Raw genomic sequence first — 14450 nt, forward strand, 5'->3', positions numbered from 1 at the left:
GGGGGGGGGGGGGGGACACTTAGTGGATATATTCTGTAGCCCAAACACCAAAAAAACATTATCGTCATTTCAGTTCAGGTCACCAGTGCTCAACTCCTCATTTCTGGCCCCCGGACGTACCCTGGTGCCCATTGATGGGTTTCCAATTACCCGTCATGCCATGTTGTGTGCCATAGAGGTCGGAGAACACAGGTGATAGGTGTAGCAGGAAGTTTTTTTCTATCGTTAATTTATCCGATGGGTCTAAGAGTTACGACGTCATAGGAAAAGGGAATCCTGGGACTGTGATGATGTCATCGGAAACCCATCAATTTTTTTACCATCATTATTAAAATAATTCTATGAAATTGATAAATGGATGATCGATACTGCAATGTGTCAACACACAGAGAGAGAATAAATGGCATCCGTAAAGCTGATGTTTAGGGTGAAGTTTAAGGACGAAATGCTGTTCTGGGCAATGTTGATCTAATTCTAACCGTACGAGGCTGAGTGGATTTGTTATGGAAATCGAATTCCTTGATTTTTATCTGTTGAAATTGGATTTGCTTGATTAAAGAATGGCTATAGGACACAAATACTGATTGTTACATTGCACTCTTCTCTGCTTGATACTTCCATTGCTGTGTTTGGAATTTGTTTTCTCTGGTTGGATTCCTGCATTATTGTTACATAATCCACTCTTCCACTTCAGCACGTGATTAATAAGATTGAAAGTAGACTTCTCAAGTTCAACCCAAGCAAGACCAAAAACATGCCACGGATGTTATTTCGTAAATGTACTTGAGCTGAGCGGGTAAGAATGTGGTCTGTGAACAAAAGGATTCTGCTTTGATTCTGTCTAATGGAAAAGAAATGTGTAATTAATTATTCATTGAATCAAAAACACGTAATTACATTTATGTATTCATAAGTTGGTGTGTGCGGTTTTGTGCACTCTTGGTGTCTGCTTGCTGTGTTCACAGTTACTTTCTTGCTCGTGTCACCAGACTTATTGTACTCCTGTTAATATATAAAATAATGGGTATGCGTCCATTTTGTATGTGTGTATGGAGGTGGGACTGCATCAGGGATCCGCTCTGAGCCCCATCCTGTTTGCGGTAGTAATGGATAGGCTGACAGATGAGGTTAGACTGGAATCCTCTTGGACCATGATGTTCGCAGTCACTACAGTGTAAACTACAGTGAAAGCAGGGAGCAGGCGGAGGAACAATTAGAAAGATTGAGGCATGAAGATTAGCCGAAGTAAGGGGAAAGAGTGAAGCTCCAGGGAGAAGAGATAGCGAGGCTGGACAACTTCAAATACTTGGGGTCAACAATACAGAGCAATGGAGAGTGTGGTAAAGAAATGAAAAAAACGGGTCCAAGCGGGTTGGAACAGTTGGTGGAAGGTGTCTGGTGTTCTATGTGACAGAAGAGTCTTCGCTAGGTTGATAAAACAGTGATGAGGACGGCTATGATGTACGGATTAGAGATGGTGGCACTGAAGAAACAACAGGAAGCAGAACTGGACGTGGCAGAAATGAAGATGCTGAGGTTCTCGCTCGGAGTGACCAGGTTGGATAGGATTAGAAATGATCTCATTAGAGGGACAGCCAAAGTTGGATGTTTTGGAGACGAGGTTACAGAGAGCAGACTTCGATGGTTGGACATGTCCAGAGGCGAGAGAGTGAGTATATTGGTACAAGGGTGCTGAGGATGGAGCTGTCAGGCACAAGAGCGAGTGGAAGACCAAAGAGGACCTTGATGGATGTGGTGAGGGAGGACATGAGGACAGTGGGTGTTAGAGAGGAGGATGCACGAGATAGGCTTTGATGGAAAAAGATGACACGCTGAGGCGAACCCGAACGGGACATGCCCAAAGGAAAAGAATAAGAAAATCCACTTTGCATGTAGTCTGTCAATTTTTGGACAAGAGACAGGAATTTACCTGGCAGTCTACAAACAGCCACTAACACAATTACACATTTAGACAATTAAATCAAACTTTTATGTTTCTGAAATGAAATAACAAGGAGAACATGTAAAAATCGAGGAAGGCCCAAGCCTCGAATCTCTTGACTCTGAGGCAGATCTGGTAACCACTCCATCATCGCGCTGTTCCGTTTTAATTGACTCACAATGTTTTTGCAATCCAACCAAATTGGAATTTGTGCACTAAGAAAACTCAACGGGAATAGTGGAAAAGTCATCATTAATGCATGAATAGTAATGAAAAAAAAGTCATTATTTCATGAAGATAAATGTGTTAAAAGTCCTGGCCTCAAAACCGAGTACCAGGGGGGCTCTAATAGTCACCAGGTAGTCTCTGTAGTTGAGTAAATAACGACCCCCAGTCACTGGATGGGAAAAGGTACTAAAAAATGAAAAGCAAAACAACATATTTTAGCATTCATCAGTTGCACAATCCATTTTTGTATAATTTTCAGGTCGTCTTAGATAAAGAACACACACACACACACCATCCCTATGTCTCTTTGGAGCTTGATGGTAGGACCAACAATGGTGCGCAAACCACAGAGAATTCTTGGTCTGGTCGCACTGTGATATGATAAAGGGTATATGATTGAAGCGCCTCGTCTCCTAGGTATTATTGGATGCATTTAATCTAGGCCTGGTATCCATAGCAACAGCGCACAACACAATAAATTCAGGGTAGTGTGTATGTGCATTATAAGGATTTTATTCTTTTTTGATTGACATTTCTGCTTGCTTAATCAATGGATGAATCGGTAGAATATTTGATTCTATAAGTATTTGATAGCTGCAGTCCAAATGGAACTTTTACCCAGATGCAGTTCAAATAGTCATCCCAAGTTTTGATTGACATGTGACTAATCCAGGTCGTAGCCAGCGTCTTGGCAAAAGTCAGCCAAGAATTGACCCTATGGAGGAAAACTGTGAAATATAATGATGGGACAAATGCTCTCAATATGCAATGATATACAGTGAAGAAAATAAGTATTTGAACACCCTGCTATTATTGCAAGTTCTCCCACCTAGAAATCATGGAGGGGTCTGAAATTTTCATCGTAGGTTCACGTCCACTGTGAGACAGATAATCTAAAAAGAAAAATCCAAAAATCACAATGATTTTTTAATCATTTATTTGTGTGATACATCTGCAAATACGTATTTGAACACCTCTCAGCTAGAATTCTGACCCTCAAAGACCCTGCTAGTCCACCTCCACTCCATGTATTATCCTGAATCAGATGCACCTGTGTGAGGTCGTCAACTGTATAAAGACACCTGTCCACCCCGTACAATCAGTAAGACTCAAACTTGTAACATGGCCAAGACCAAGGAACTCTCCAAAGACACCAGAGACAAAATTGTACAACTCCACATGGCTGGAAAGGGCTACGGAGAAATTGCCAAGCAACTTGGTGAAAAAAGGTCCACTGTTGGAGGAATCATTAGAAAATGGAAGAAACTAAACATGACGGTCAATCTCAATCGGAGTGGAGCCCCATGCAAGATATCACCTCGTGGGGTCTCAATGATCTTTAGAAAGATGAGGAATCAGCCCAGGACTACACGACAGGACTTGAAAAGAGCCGGGACCACCGTTTCCAAGGTGACTTGGTAATACATTAAGACATCGTGGTTTGAAATCATGCATGGCATGGAAGGTTCCCCTGCTTAAACAAGCACATATCAAGGCCCGTCTTAAGTTTCCCAATAACCATCTAGATGATACAGAGGAGTCATGGTAGAAAGTTTTCTGGTCAGATGAGACCAAAATGTAACTTTCTGGTCATAATTCCACAAACTGTGCTTGTAGGAAGACGAATGATGAGTTCCATCCCAAGAACACCATCCCTACTGTGAAGTGTGGGGGTGGTAGCCACATGCTTTGGGGGTGTTTTTTTTTCACATGGGACAGGACGACTGGACGGGAGAGGATGGAGAGGAGAGGATGACCACCGCCGTGTATCGTGAGATTTTGAGGAACAACCTCTTTCCCTCAGTCAGAGCATTGAAGATGGGTCTTTCAATATGAAATTCACCCGAGGCACACAGTCAAGAAAACCAAGGTGTGGCTCCGTAAGAAGCATATCAAGGTTCTGGCGTGGCCTAGCCAGTCTCCAGACCTAAACCCAATAGAAAATCTTCGGAGGGAGCTGAAACTCTGTATTTCTCAGCGACAGCCCAGAAACTTGTCTGATCTGGAGAGGATCTGTGTGGAGGAGTGGGCCAAAATCCCTCCTGCAGTCTGTGCAAACCTGGTGAACAACTACAGGAAACCCTCGACCTCTGTAGTTGCAAACCATGGCTACTGTACCAAATATTAGCATTGGTTTTCTCAGGTGCTCAAATACTTATTTTCAGCTGTATCACACAAATAAATCTTTTAAAAAAAGTCATACATTGTGATTTCTGGATATTTCTTTTTAGATTTCAGACTCCTCCATGATTTCCAAGTGGGAGAACTTGCAATATAGCAGGGTGTTCAAATACTTATTTTCTTCACTGTAGCCGTGTAAATGTGTTATTTCAGGATCGTGTTCTTGTCACTCTCGGGTGTGAGTTGGATAAGACTGTGTCTGTGGGAGGCCAGGTACAAAGTAAGCTCCACGTCAGCGAAGCCTTTTAACTCCATAATGGCTCCATGTGAGTTCTCGGTGCAGGTATTTGATGCCGGGATGCTCCAAACTGGCAGACAGTCAAACTGGCGCAGTGCCAGTGCGACGAGGGTAGACTTCAGGGGGAGGAGGAGAGTAGATGAGAGCACGTTTCATGTTTGCAATAGACTTACAGGATTTCAAAAATTACTCTTTCCTCCCTTATGCAGAAGTGCAAACACGTTGGGGGTAGAAGAGCATTTATGTGCTCAGTTGCACTCAAACTCACTTGAGATTGTGTTCTGTTTTGATTTTTATTATTTTTTTAACCTGGTGATGTTTACCACTTCTGCGTTTCAGCCTTGCAGGGTACCTCATTGAAACTGAAATGCTCTTCTTGTTGGCTATGGTAACCCCAGGCAACAGTTCCCCCGGAGACGGGCTTTGGCAAATCTCTACGGCCCGTTTAGCAAATTCCTAATTCGTGTCCCCCCGAACAGCGCAGGCATAAAGCAGCGGCGGTTTATGGCCCTGAGCAGCAATGATGCGGCGCCTTGTGTTTGACCAGAGATTAAGCAGATTGGAGGCCTTTGTGCTGCCTCGGCTGTTTGTCCGTGATAAGTGTCCCGCCACAGGCCGTTACGTCTCAGCCGGGGGTGTTGTAGGCCGGGAACTGGACTCGGGCAAAGCCTTTTTGTGCCAGTTCGAGCCCACTCTTTTACACGAGGCCCGATGTTTAAAAGTGGGATTCACAACACGCGGCGTAGTTTGCACGAGGTATCGGGACACCTTGGCAATTTTTCACCCGCTGAACCGAGCAACTTTAAGGTTTAGATTTCAACAACCTCATGTGGTTAAATGCTTAAAGGTTTGCTCAAGACTATAAATTGTCCTTAAAGTGCACCCTGTCTCTTGCCAAAAGTCAGCTAATTGCAGTCGTATACCACATAAAAGGTCACACGCTACAATCATATTGCAGCTCGTGTCATTGCAATTCATTTTATTGTCACAAAAAGACAAAAGGTCTCTAGTAATAATCTTCTAGGCTTTATATTTCAAATATGCAAATGCATTGATGGGAGTATTTTTGCTGATACGTTACGAGAGCTTTTCACTGAAATACAATGGAAACACGTGTACTTGAAAAATCGAAGCTGATAAATAAAAAATAGTGCTGCTGACTGGTGATGTGTTACCATTTTTTCTAAAAATGTATCTAGCACTAATGTGATTACTGTAATTTCAGGCCAATAAGCTGCGACTTTTTTCCACACGCTTTCAACCCTGCAGTTTATGCGGCGATCCGGCTAATTTGTGCATTTTTTTTCCCCTAACGGCCACAAGGAGGACACTAGAGCGGAAAAGGTCCAAGTGAGGCCGGTGGAATATATTTGCCAAGGAAGTGACTTTTACCGGTACGGCCCTGTTAGCGCTGCACTAGCGTGTTACTGCCATGGCTCAGTGATGTTTAGCGGTGTGTTTTTTTTTTTTTTTAACCGGCCCTGTAAGCTCGCCACTAGCGTTAGCACGGCGGTGCTAGGGTTAGTGGTAGCACGGTGGCGCTAGCGTTAAGCCCTCTGTGTACCGTCTTTGTAAATATATCGTGTTTCAATCTGGGCACTTGCGGCTTTTACACAGCTGCGTCGTATGTATGTACCTTTACAAATGTACTGGGCGAGGCTTATAACCAGGCGCGATCTGTAGGCCGGGAATTACGGTAGACGCAAAGAAAAGAATCACCAGGTTATGAACATTGTCCTCCAAATATCATTAAACTGATGAACCATTTGAATTGTATCACAGAAACGATTCTATCGCTTGACTGATGACACTAGGAAACAAATTCAAGAATGTCATTGCGGTCGTGCTCATTATGCTTTGTCAGGAAATGCGCCAGTCTCATGATGGATGATTTGCATTGATAATTGACAGTAATGTAATGATGGCCCCTAATCAGATTGAGGATTATTAAAAAAAAAAAGGAAATCATTATCCTTCGGAAGACAGTCTGTGTGGAGCGCACTCTGCTAGTTAGAACTTGCCCACATGGGAGGGGGAAAAGTAAAAGGTATATTTCATATTTCAAATGCAAAGTGGCAGCCTGATGTTCATCTCGGAGGCAAGACTTGGGATTCAATGTAAAGGTGGACGTGGGTCTCTGAGGTGCAACGACTGACTACACGAGCTAAAATATCATCCCTCGACACAACATACATATTCAAAAGAGATGATTTGGATTTGTTGTTTGGTTGATCTTTCATCAGATCGCAGCGTCGATAAACGCAAACACACAAAATGAATGCACACTGTCAGGGAAAAAAAAAAGGCTAATGTGACCTTTGTCTCCCACCCCCCCAATGCGTTAACCTATAACCTTTCACCTTCGGTCTCGAGAGCCTCTGACATTAGATGCATGAAAAAACCTGGGACTGATTCAAAATCAGCATGTATTCTTTGATCCAGAACGGGATTAATGAGATTTTTCTTGATAGCATCATACAAGTTCTTGTTGGATGGATTTTGTAATGGCTCAAACGTGCTAGTTCAATCCAATAAGCGACACGAAAATACACGTATGGTACAAAAATGAAGATCCGCACACCGAGTTTGAGATATAGATCGTTTGAAACCGCATGGCGTCAATGATTTTTAGTCTGCGATCTAACAAAGGCAAAAAGCAAAATGAATTTCACTCATAATTACTTGAGAAAAGTGTAAAACTCCAGAGAGACCCCACATTTCTACGATCGGTGCCAATTTGCGCATGGTCATAAATACCCACCATGGATTTATGGCTAAATCTTTTCATCATCCAGTAGTCTACTCACTGTATTGCATGCTGACACACCGCAATGCAGTCGGGTCTTGTTCAGCCCGATTCCCACCCCTCCACAAAAAAAGAAGCGAGCGACTGTCCCTGGCAAACTTTCAAAGAGCAGCACGTTGCTTCTGGTTGGTTAGAGCGGGTACCCCCACCTCCTCCTCCTCCGCCGCCAACCCCAACCCCCCACCCACCCTCTCGGCGCGATCAAAGATAAAGTAAATGTGGAAACGTGCAATTAACGTCTCAAACCGATCTATCCGTTCTATTTTTACCGAGCACGGTTCAAAACCCACACGAGCCGAGGGTGTCTCGCGCGCGGCCGTGGAGATTGAAGTGCCAGCTCTCGGTGTTGCTAAATTAATGAGACTGCACGCCACCCTCGCAGCGTCACACCTCGTCAACACGGCGATCACGATGCATTAGTGAGGGAGACCCGTCGAAATCGATCACCGCCACGGTCTCGATGCAAACTGGAGCAACCGAAGAAAAGTGTGGGGGGAAAAAAAGCTTGCTGATGCAACAGGGACTGCGGGGTTGGTAGGCAAGGAAAAGGAAAGGAGAAGAAAGATGAGAAAACGAAAGCAACGCAACAAGCAGTGTTGCATATGAGTTGAGAAAAGTAGCCGTGATATGTTTGGAGTAAGAGTTAGGTAATAATAGAAGGGTTTACAGCCATTCATAAATTGTAGTTTCTGGTTTTGAGTCACTTCGGCGTTACTGGGAACATCCACAGCAACCAGAACCAATAATTGCTCTGCCGCCTGTTTATAACATGAGAACCTTGAAGTTGGGCTGTTAAGACCACATTAAGACTTCTGAAGAAGTACTTTATTCCATACATACAAGCTCACTAGAAAGTATAAACAATTAGTATCAACAAGTATTTGCCAAACTATCAAAAACATGGTCTGATGGTTCAATGGGAACTTACAGTATCTTAGACGTGGAGAGCAAGATACTGAATGATGGAAGGCACCAAAGTCCCAGTATTTGCTGATCTTTGTTATATTGCATAGGTGGAACCAAAGCTGTCCCTGCCGTTTAAGTCATTTTCTTTTTTTTTTTTTTTTTTTTTTTTGACTCCATAAGGGGTTCAAATACAACGGACATTTCCGACTAGCGATCTTCAGCTCCGTCCCCCTTAGCTACAATTGCCATGTCCCACAAGCTTCCAAAATAACGACTGAACATAACAGGTTTGAATTCGATTCTCTCTCGCGTATTCCAGATAATATTGGGGTATGTTTTTTTGCCAAATGCATCAGACTTGTCCAAGAGAGTTCTACAGAGAGGTATCAACTATTTCACGCAAGGATATGTACACGGAATTAATACTTTGGACGGAGCAGGACGCAATGTCAGAGTTACAGCGAAATGTTGGCGATCGATGCAAAAAAACGTTTGACTCCTCACAAACTTCATATTGAAATCCAACAGGATAAAATAGTGGAATCGTACCGCCCATGTAAAGCAGGGTGAGTACTTTTTACTTGGAAAGATCCCGAGTAATATCATTGTAGTCTTTATAAGTCAGTGGGTGTATTCATTTCACTTGGCTCATAATGAAACCCACTCCTCCGTCTTAAAAGCCTGATGAGATACAGATAGGCAAATGGAAATTTCTCTTGCATGACATCGCGCATTTACGTAGCACTAACCCGACTCTTTGGCACTTCATTAAGCAGGTCAGGTATACGCTAACAAAGTGAAAGTTGTACTCCTGTAAAGTATAAAGCACTGCTAATAATGAAATCAAACTCAGAGAAGATACTTCTCCCTCACTGACCTTCGAACTTACAGCCTCGTGTTTGTTGATATTGTTCACATTTAGTTGTACGTGCGCTCTTCCGCGAGTCTTGTTTCATCGTAGAAACTTTGTCAACTGTGTTTTAGATTTTGGAAAATGAATCATCCGAGCCCCTTGTGACCTAGCAGGATATCTTTCATCAGAATTGCACGTTCTGAGGACCGTTTACTTCGTAACATTAACTTTTCCAAGCGCACGCTACTGACAACCAGCATTTTTTGTGGTACAACATGGCGAGAGAGGCGCGTCGAGCCAGGGATGAAGACAATGGGGCTATCTCATTGGCTATTATTGTATGGGTTATTGACAGGTCGGAAAGGTCCATTAATTCAGAAATTAAACCAAAAACTGTCTCGAGACCGCTCTCAAAATCAAGATAGATTTGGAGGGCAACAGCACCACTAGGAAGTGAACTACTCATCATGGAAGAGATAGTCATACAATCACAAGACACTGTGTTAATTCTCTTTTTAACAGTTCGACCTTGTCGGATGTCTTCGGTCTTCCTTCCTTGTCATCAGTTTTGTCATATATGAATACTAGAACGCATGATTTAAGGCCGATCAGCTCCCCTCAGCAGACTGAAACCACCCATCTTCTATATTTCAGCAGCTTTCCCACTAGGAAGTGTGGACTAATGAGCACGTTCCATAGCTGAGATGGTAATTTGGCACGGTGTTTTATTAATCAGAGTCTCGGCAGCAATTTGAACGCTCTCATAATAATGCCTCGGGCTCCTGCGTAATGAGTCTTTTTTCCTACCGACTTCAGTGGTTGACAGTGAAGACACGACAGACGCTTATGGAATCAGAGCTTTGTCTGGCAGCGTGCGTTTCCACTGAGACGGGAGCACATTCTCCTCGAAAACGATCAAAAGAAAGCTGCAGCGCGAAGAGGAAGCGAATACGACGGCGTGATGCGACGAGGGTGTAAAAACCCAGTCGAGGGAAGCTGACAGGACTGTGTGTGTTTTTGTAGTCGGATACACAAGCCGCACGTCAGTCATGATGATCAGTTGTGTAATTATTCTCACGTGAATCGACGACTGAGTGTCTGTATTGAGTGCGTAATCTGCACGGCGGAGTCAAAGCTCTCCTTTCTTTCCATCAAAAACGCTTTAGCCCGTCTTCCCTCGCAGAGTTCATTACCTCTGCCAATGAGGTTACGTTTTCATTGATGTGGGTTTGTTTAGCTTCTAATCTGATTCTGTGTTGGTTTCTTTGTGCCTGTTTGGTTTTGTGCTTTTCAACTGGGTTTTTAAACCTATAAAATGGCAAAACCAGGTTGTATCAGGTACTATTTCTGTTCACCTCGTCGGTCCGCGTTCCAAGCGTGCGCCGATGGGTTGTTTTTACTGACGTCACATTTTTTGCTGAATTACCCACAGACCACTGCGCGCCGCCATTTTACCTCTACCTAACGCGTCTCAGTGTGGAAGTCTACGGAATGCTCTCGGTTACTGTTTGTGTTTTTGTGTTTCACGGGCGTCTCGGGACTCAAGTACACAAGACAGGATTTGCTAGCCATTAGAGAGCCTTCTTCGGACTTATTTTCGACAACCCACACCAGTTCGCTGAAGCTTTTTCTAGAGTTACTAGTCGGCACACTCTTCAAAACCTAGCGATCCGGTACACAAGTCCGGCTGCGGAAGCTGGGACATCGTCTAACGCGTCCGACGAAAGACTTCACGGAGACTTGGCTTTGTGGACGATTGCCCGACGCTGCTATCCCGTTCCCCGGTCTCAAGCTCCATCGTGCTGATGTGTCGGCTAGCTAAGATAACAAGCTTAATCTATACTCTTTTCAGAAGGCCAACATTACAGTTAAGATCGTTATTTCGCTTTGCTTGTGGTGAACTAATATACAGGTTTTACTTTTTGGAAAAAAAAAAAAAAATGGAATAAATGGAGTTTGCCTTGATATTAAAAAAAAATTATATTCCACTGCATTTCGTTTTCCGTGTTAGCATACAAGTAAGTGCTCCTCCTTCGTGATTTCTGTCACATAAAAGATCAAGGGCACAATACTGCGCCTTTGTGACACAGTCCCGAGTCCCTTGATGTGTGTATGCCAGGTAGTCAGTCTGGGCATAATGCGGTGTCGGTCGCGTCTTCTAGAAACATAACGTCGTTCACCTTGCCTGTGTAGGAGTAACGGGAGCTCAGGGATCGAAAATTGCCGCCGTTCGAGGCAGCCCAACGGGTGGGGTCACGTGAAAACAACCCATTGCGCTGAATACTGCAGTATTGTAAAGTGGACCCCCGCTATTTACAAGACGGATAGGGACTGGGTTGGCAAATAGTGAAAATCTGTTGCTAATTGCTCTTCCCCCCACCCCACCCCCCTATGATTAACATCCAAATAAGCATTGATAACCTGACAATAAGCATTTTCGGGATTAGTCTTGAGGGATTGATTCAAGAACGGACAATCATTTCATCAGGTATTCACTTTGTGTGACCCCTATCGAGGTGGGGGCGGGGTGGAAATCAACATTTCTTAAATGAACCCCCATCAAATGCCTGCACGGAGGGGGTTTGCAGCAGAATCGCCGCGCTCAAATTCATTTAATATCTTGACGGGTGTCGCCCCCCCATCTGCCCCCAGCCACGCTTTATCTGAACCATTGGTTTCATTGCGACCGCTTTCCACTTTCCCTGCCATCCCCCACTGCTCGGTGCTAAATTGTCTTTAAATTGGATACTTGGGGGAGAAAGGAACCTACTGTTACTCCTTGCTCGTGCACAGTGTCTGCACTGTTTATGAACTCATTTTGAAGGCACAGGGACGTAAATTAAGGCCTTGTTTTGGGACGGTAAATTGCAGGATTGTACTGTACAATGAAAACAGGGTTGCACCGTTATTTGTATTTTTTTGTGTGTACCTCCTTGTTGCAGGTCTCATCTGTTTAATAAGCTTAACCCCTTTGACACTGTGCATGGATCGGCTTTCGAGGGTGGAGGGAGGCAGTCTCTGTGAGCTCACTGTGTAATTAATTATTCTTGTCATGTTGCATAGGACCGTGTACCGGTCTGTGTACTGTATTTCGATGTATTCACTTGACTACATTTCTTTGTTTGACGATGGGGAATTTAACTCCTCTATATACTTTACTCCGGATGAGCCAAAATTTTCCTCAACTAAATCACAACAAAACTGAGAGAATTTTTTTGGGGGGGGCAAAAAAGAAAAGAGAATTGCTTTTAGTAAACACCGGGACTCTCTTTCTTTAAAAACCAAAGACCAAGTCCGAACTCTTGGTGTTCTGATTGATTCCGACCTGACTTTCAACAATCACATCAAATCAATCACAAAAACTGCCTTCTACCATCTGAAAAACATATCTAGAGTGAAGTCCTGTATGAGTCAAGCAGACCGGGAAAAGCTCATCCATGCTTTTATCTCAAGTAGACTTGACTACTGTAATGGTCTTCTGACCGGACTCCCCAAAAAGAGTACCAAACAGATGCAGCTCGCGTTCTGACCAAAACAAAGAGGTCAGAGCATATAATCCTGAAGTCCTTGCACTGGCTTCCAGTCAGCTTTAGAATAGATTTTAAAGTTCTGCTACTGGTCTATAAATCACTAAATGATCTAGGTACTGAATACATGAAAGAAATGCTTACGGAGAAAAAACCCAGTAGAGCTCTGAGATCGACTGACTCAGGTCAAATAGTGGCGCGCAGAGTCCAAAGCAACATTTAGCTATTATGCTACACACAAATGGAATAAGTTGCCAACAGAGGTGAAGACAGCCCATAGTGGGAATGTTTTAACATCCAGGTTGAAAACTCTTTTTTTTCTCATGCTTTTTAGAATATATCAATTTTTTGATCATATTACTTGCACTGGATGCAGTTTAAAAAAAAAATTGTCATTTTTATTGTTTTCATCCCATTTTAAACATTTTATCTCTTTGTTTTCCAATGCCTTTAATCATGTAAAGCACATTGAGTTACCTCGTGTATGAAATGCGCTATATAAATAAATTAGCTTTGCTTTGCTACACATGGCAGTGTTGGATTGAGATCAATACTGACCAGCGTCTTTAGGTTTGCCAAAGTAATATTGTTGTTGTTGTTTTGGGAGCAAATTAGCTTAGACTGAATAAACATTGCGTCTAGCGAATCCGTACATAATCACTGCTTTGCTGCTTTTATTGCTGTCCTTAGTCTCCTCTTGAGTAACGCGTCGTTGTCAGGACTCAAATCAATTCCACACAATCTTTACGACCAGTCAACTGATTGTTAGCCCAGTTCTAGAACTTCCACAGTCAACATCTTGAAAGAGTCTATTTTTTTTTTTTGTCATGTAAGTTTTTTGGTACAAGACAAGACCTTCCTCCCTCATCCCAAAAATGATCACTTTTGATTGGTTGACATAGACCCAATTTTTAAATAGCAATCCTGGAATTTAAGTGGGACAGGTTTTCATGATACAAACCATGACGAAACAAATTGAAAATACTCCATTGTTGTCTGCCTTTTTGTTGCAATAATTACCATATTTTGTGCACTTTAAGGCGCACCTTCAATGAATGGCCCATTTTAAGACGTTTTTCCATGTATAAGGCGCACCGCATTATAAGGCGTATAGATTAGACGCTACAGTAGAGGCAAGGGTTACGTTATGCATCCATTAGATAGAGTTGCACTAAAGGCTCAGTATTGATCCATATATAAGCCGCACCGGATTATAAGGCGCACCGTCGGCTTTTGAGAAAATGAAAGGCTTTTAGGTGCGGCTTATAGTGCGGAAAATACGGTACATTGCGCCACACTCTGATGGCATCACACTATTGTACTGTTTACCGTAAAGACGTGCTAGACTTGAGGTTAAATTAGCATTCCATGCTGCACTGCAGCGGGCTGATCACAACTCTTATTTCCTGATGGAAATATTGCTAAATGAGGCCGCGTTTGGTGCATTAGTGTGAGTGCTTATGTGTGCGTGTGAGGGGGTGGTGCTAAATTAGCAGAGTTAGGATGACAGGTTTCCTCCCAGCGTCCAATAAAAGCGACAGCACCGAGAGCAGATTTATGGCGCCCGCGCTGAGTGCCTGAGGGTGGGAGGCGGGGTGACAGAGGGGACCCCCTTTAGAGCACCCCCACTCCGCAACCCCGTCTTTCGATTTCTCCTGAGCTTCATTTTCTCCATCTTCTCTTTTGTTCATCGTCATTTCCTCGCTGATGAGACTTGAGAATAAGCAACGGCTTGTGTCGTCTCCTTCTGCCATCTTTCTGTTTACTTC

At 43.4% G+C, this 14450-nt stretch overlaps 1 protein-coding gene across 3 annotated transcripts in view; it reads left to right on the forward strand.

The window, feature by feature from the left end:
- Positions 1-14450, forward strand: part of bcr (BCR activator of RhoGEF and GTPase) — a 114827-nt gene that overhangs the window by 44597 nt on the left and 55780 nt on the right. The gene's annotated exons all lie outside the window — the stretch shown is intronic.

The sequence above is a fragment of the Syngnathoides biaculeatus genome, chromosome 17 (assembly GCF_019802595.1).
Source record: "Syngnathoides biaculeatus isolate LvHL_M chromosome 17, ASM1980259v1, whole genome shotgun sequence".
Lineage (NCBI taxonomy): Eukaryota > Metazoa > Chordata > Actinopteri > Syngnathiformes > Syngnathidae > Syngnathoides > Syngnathoides biaculeatus.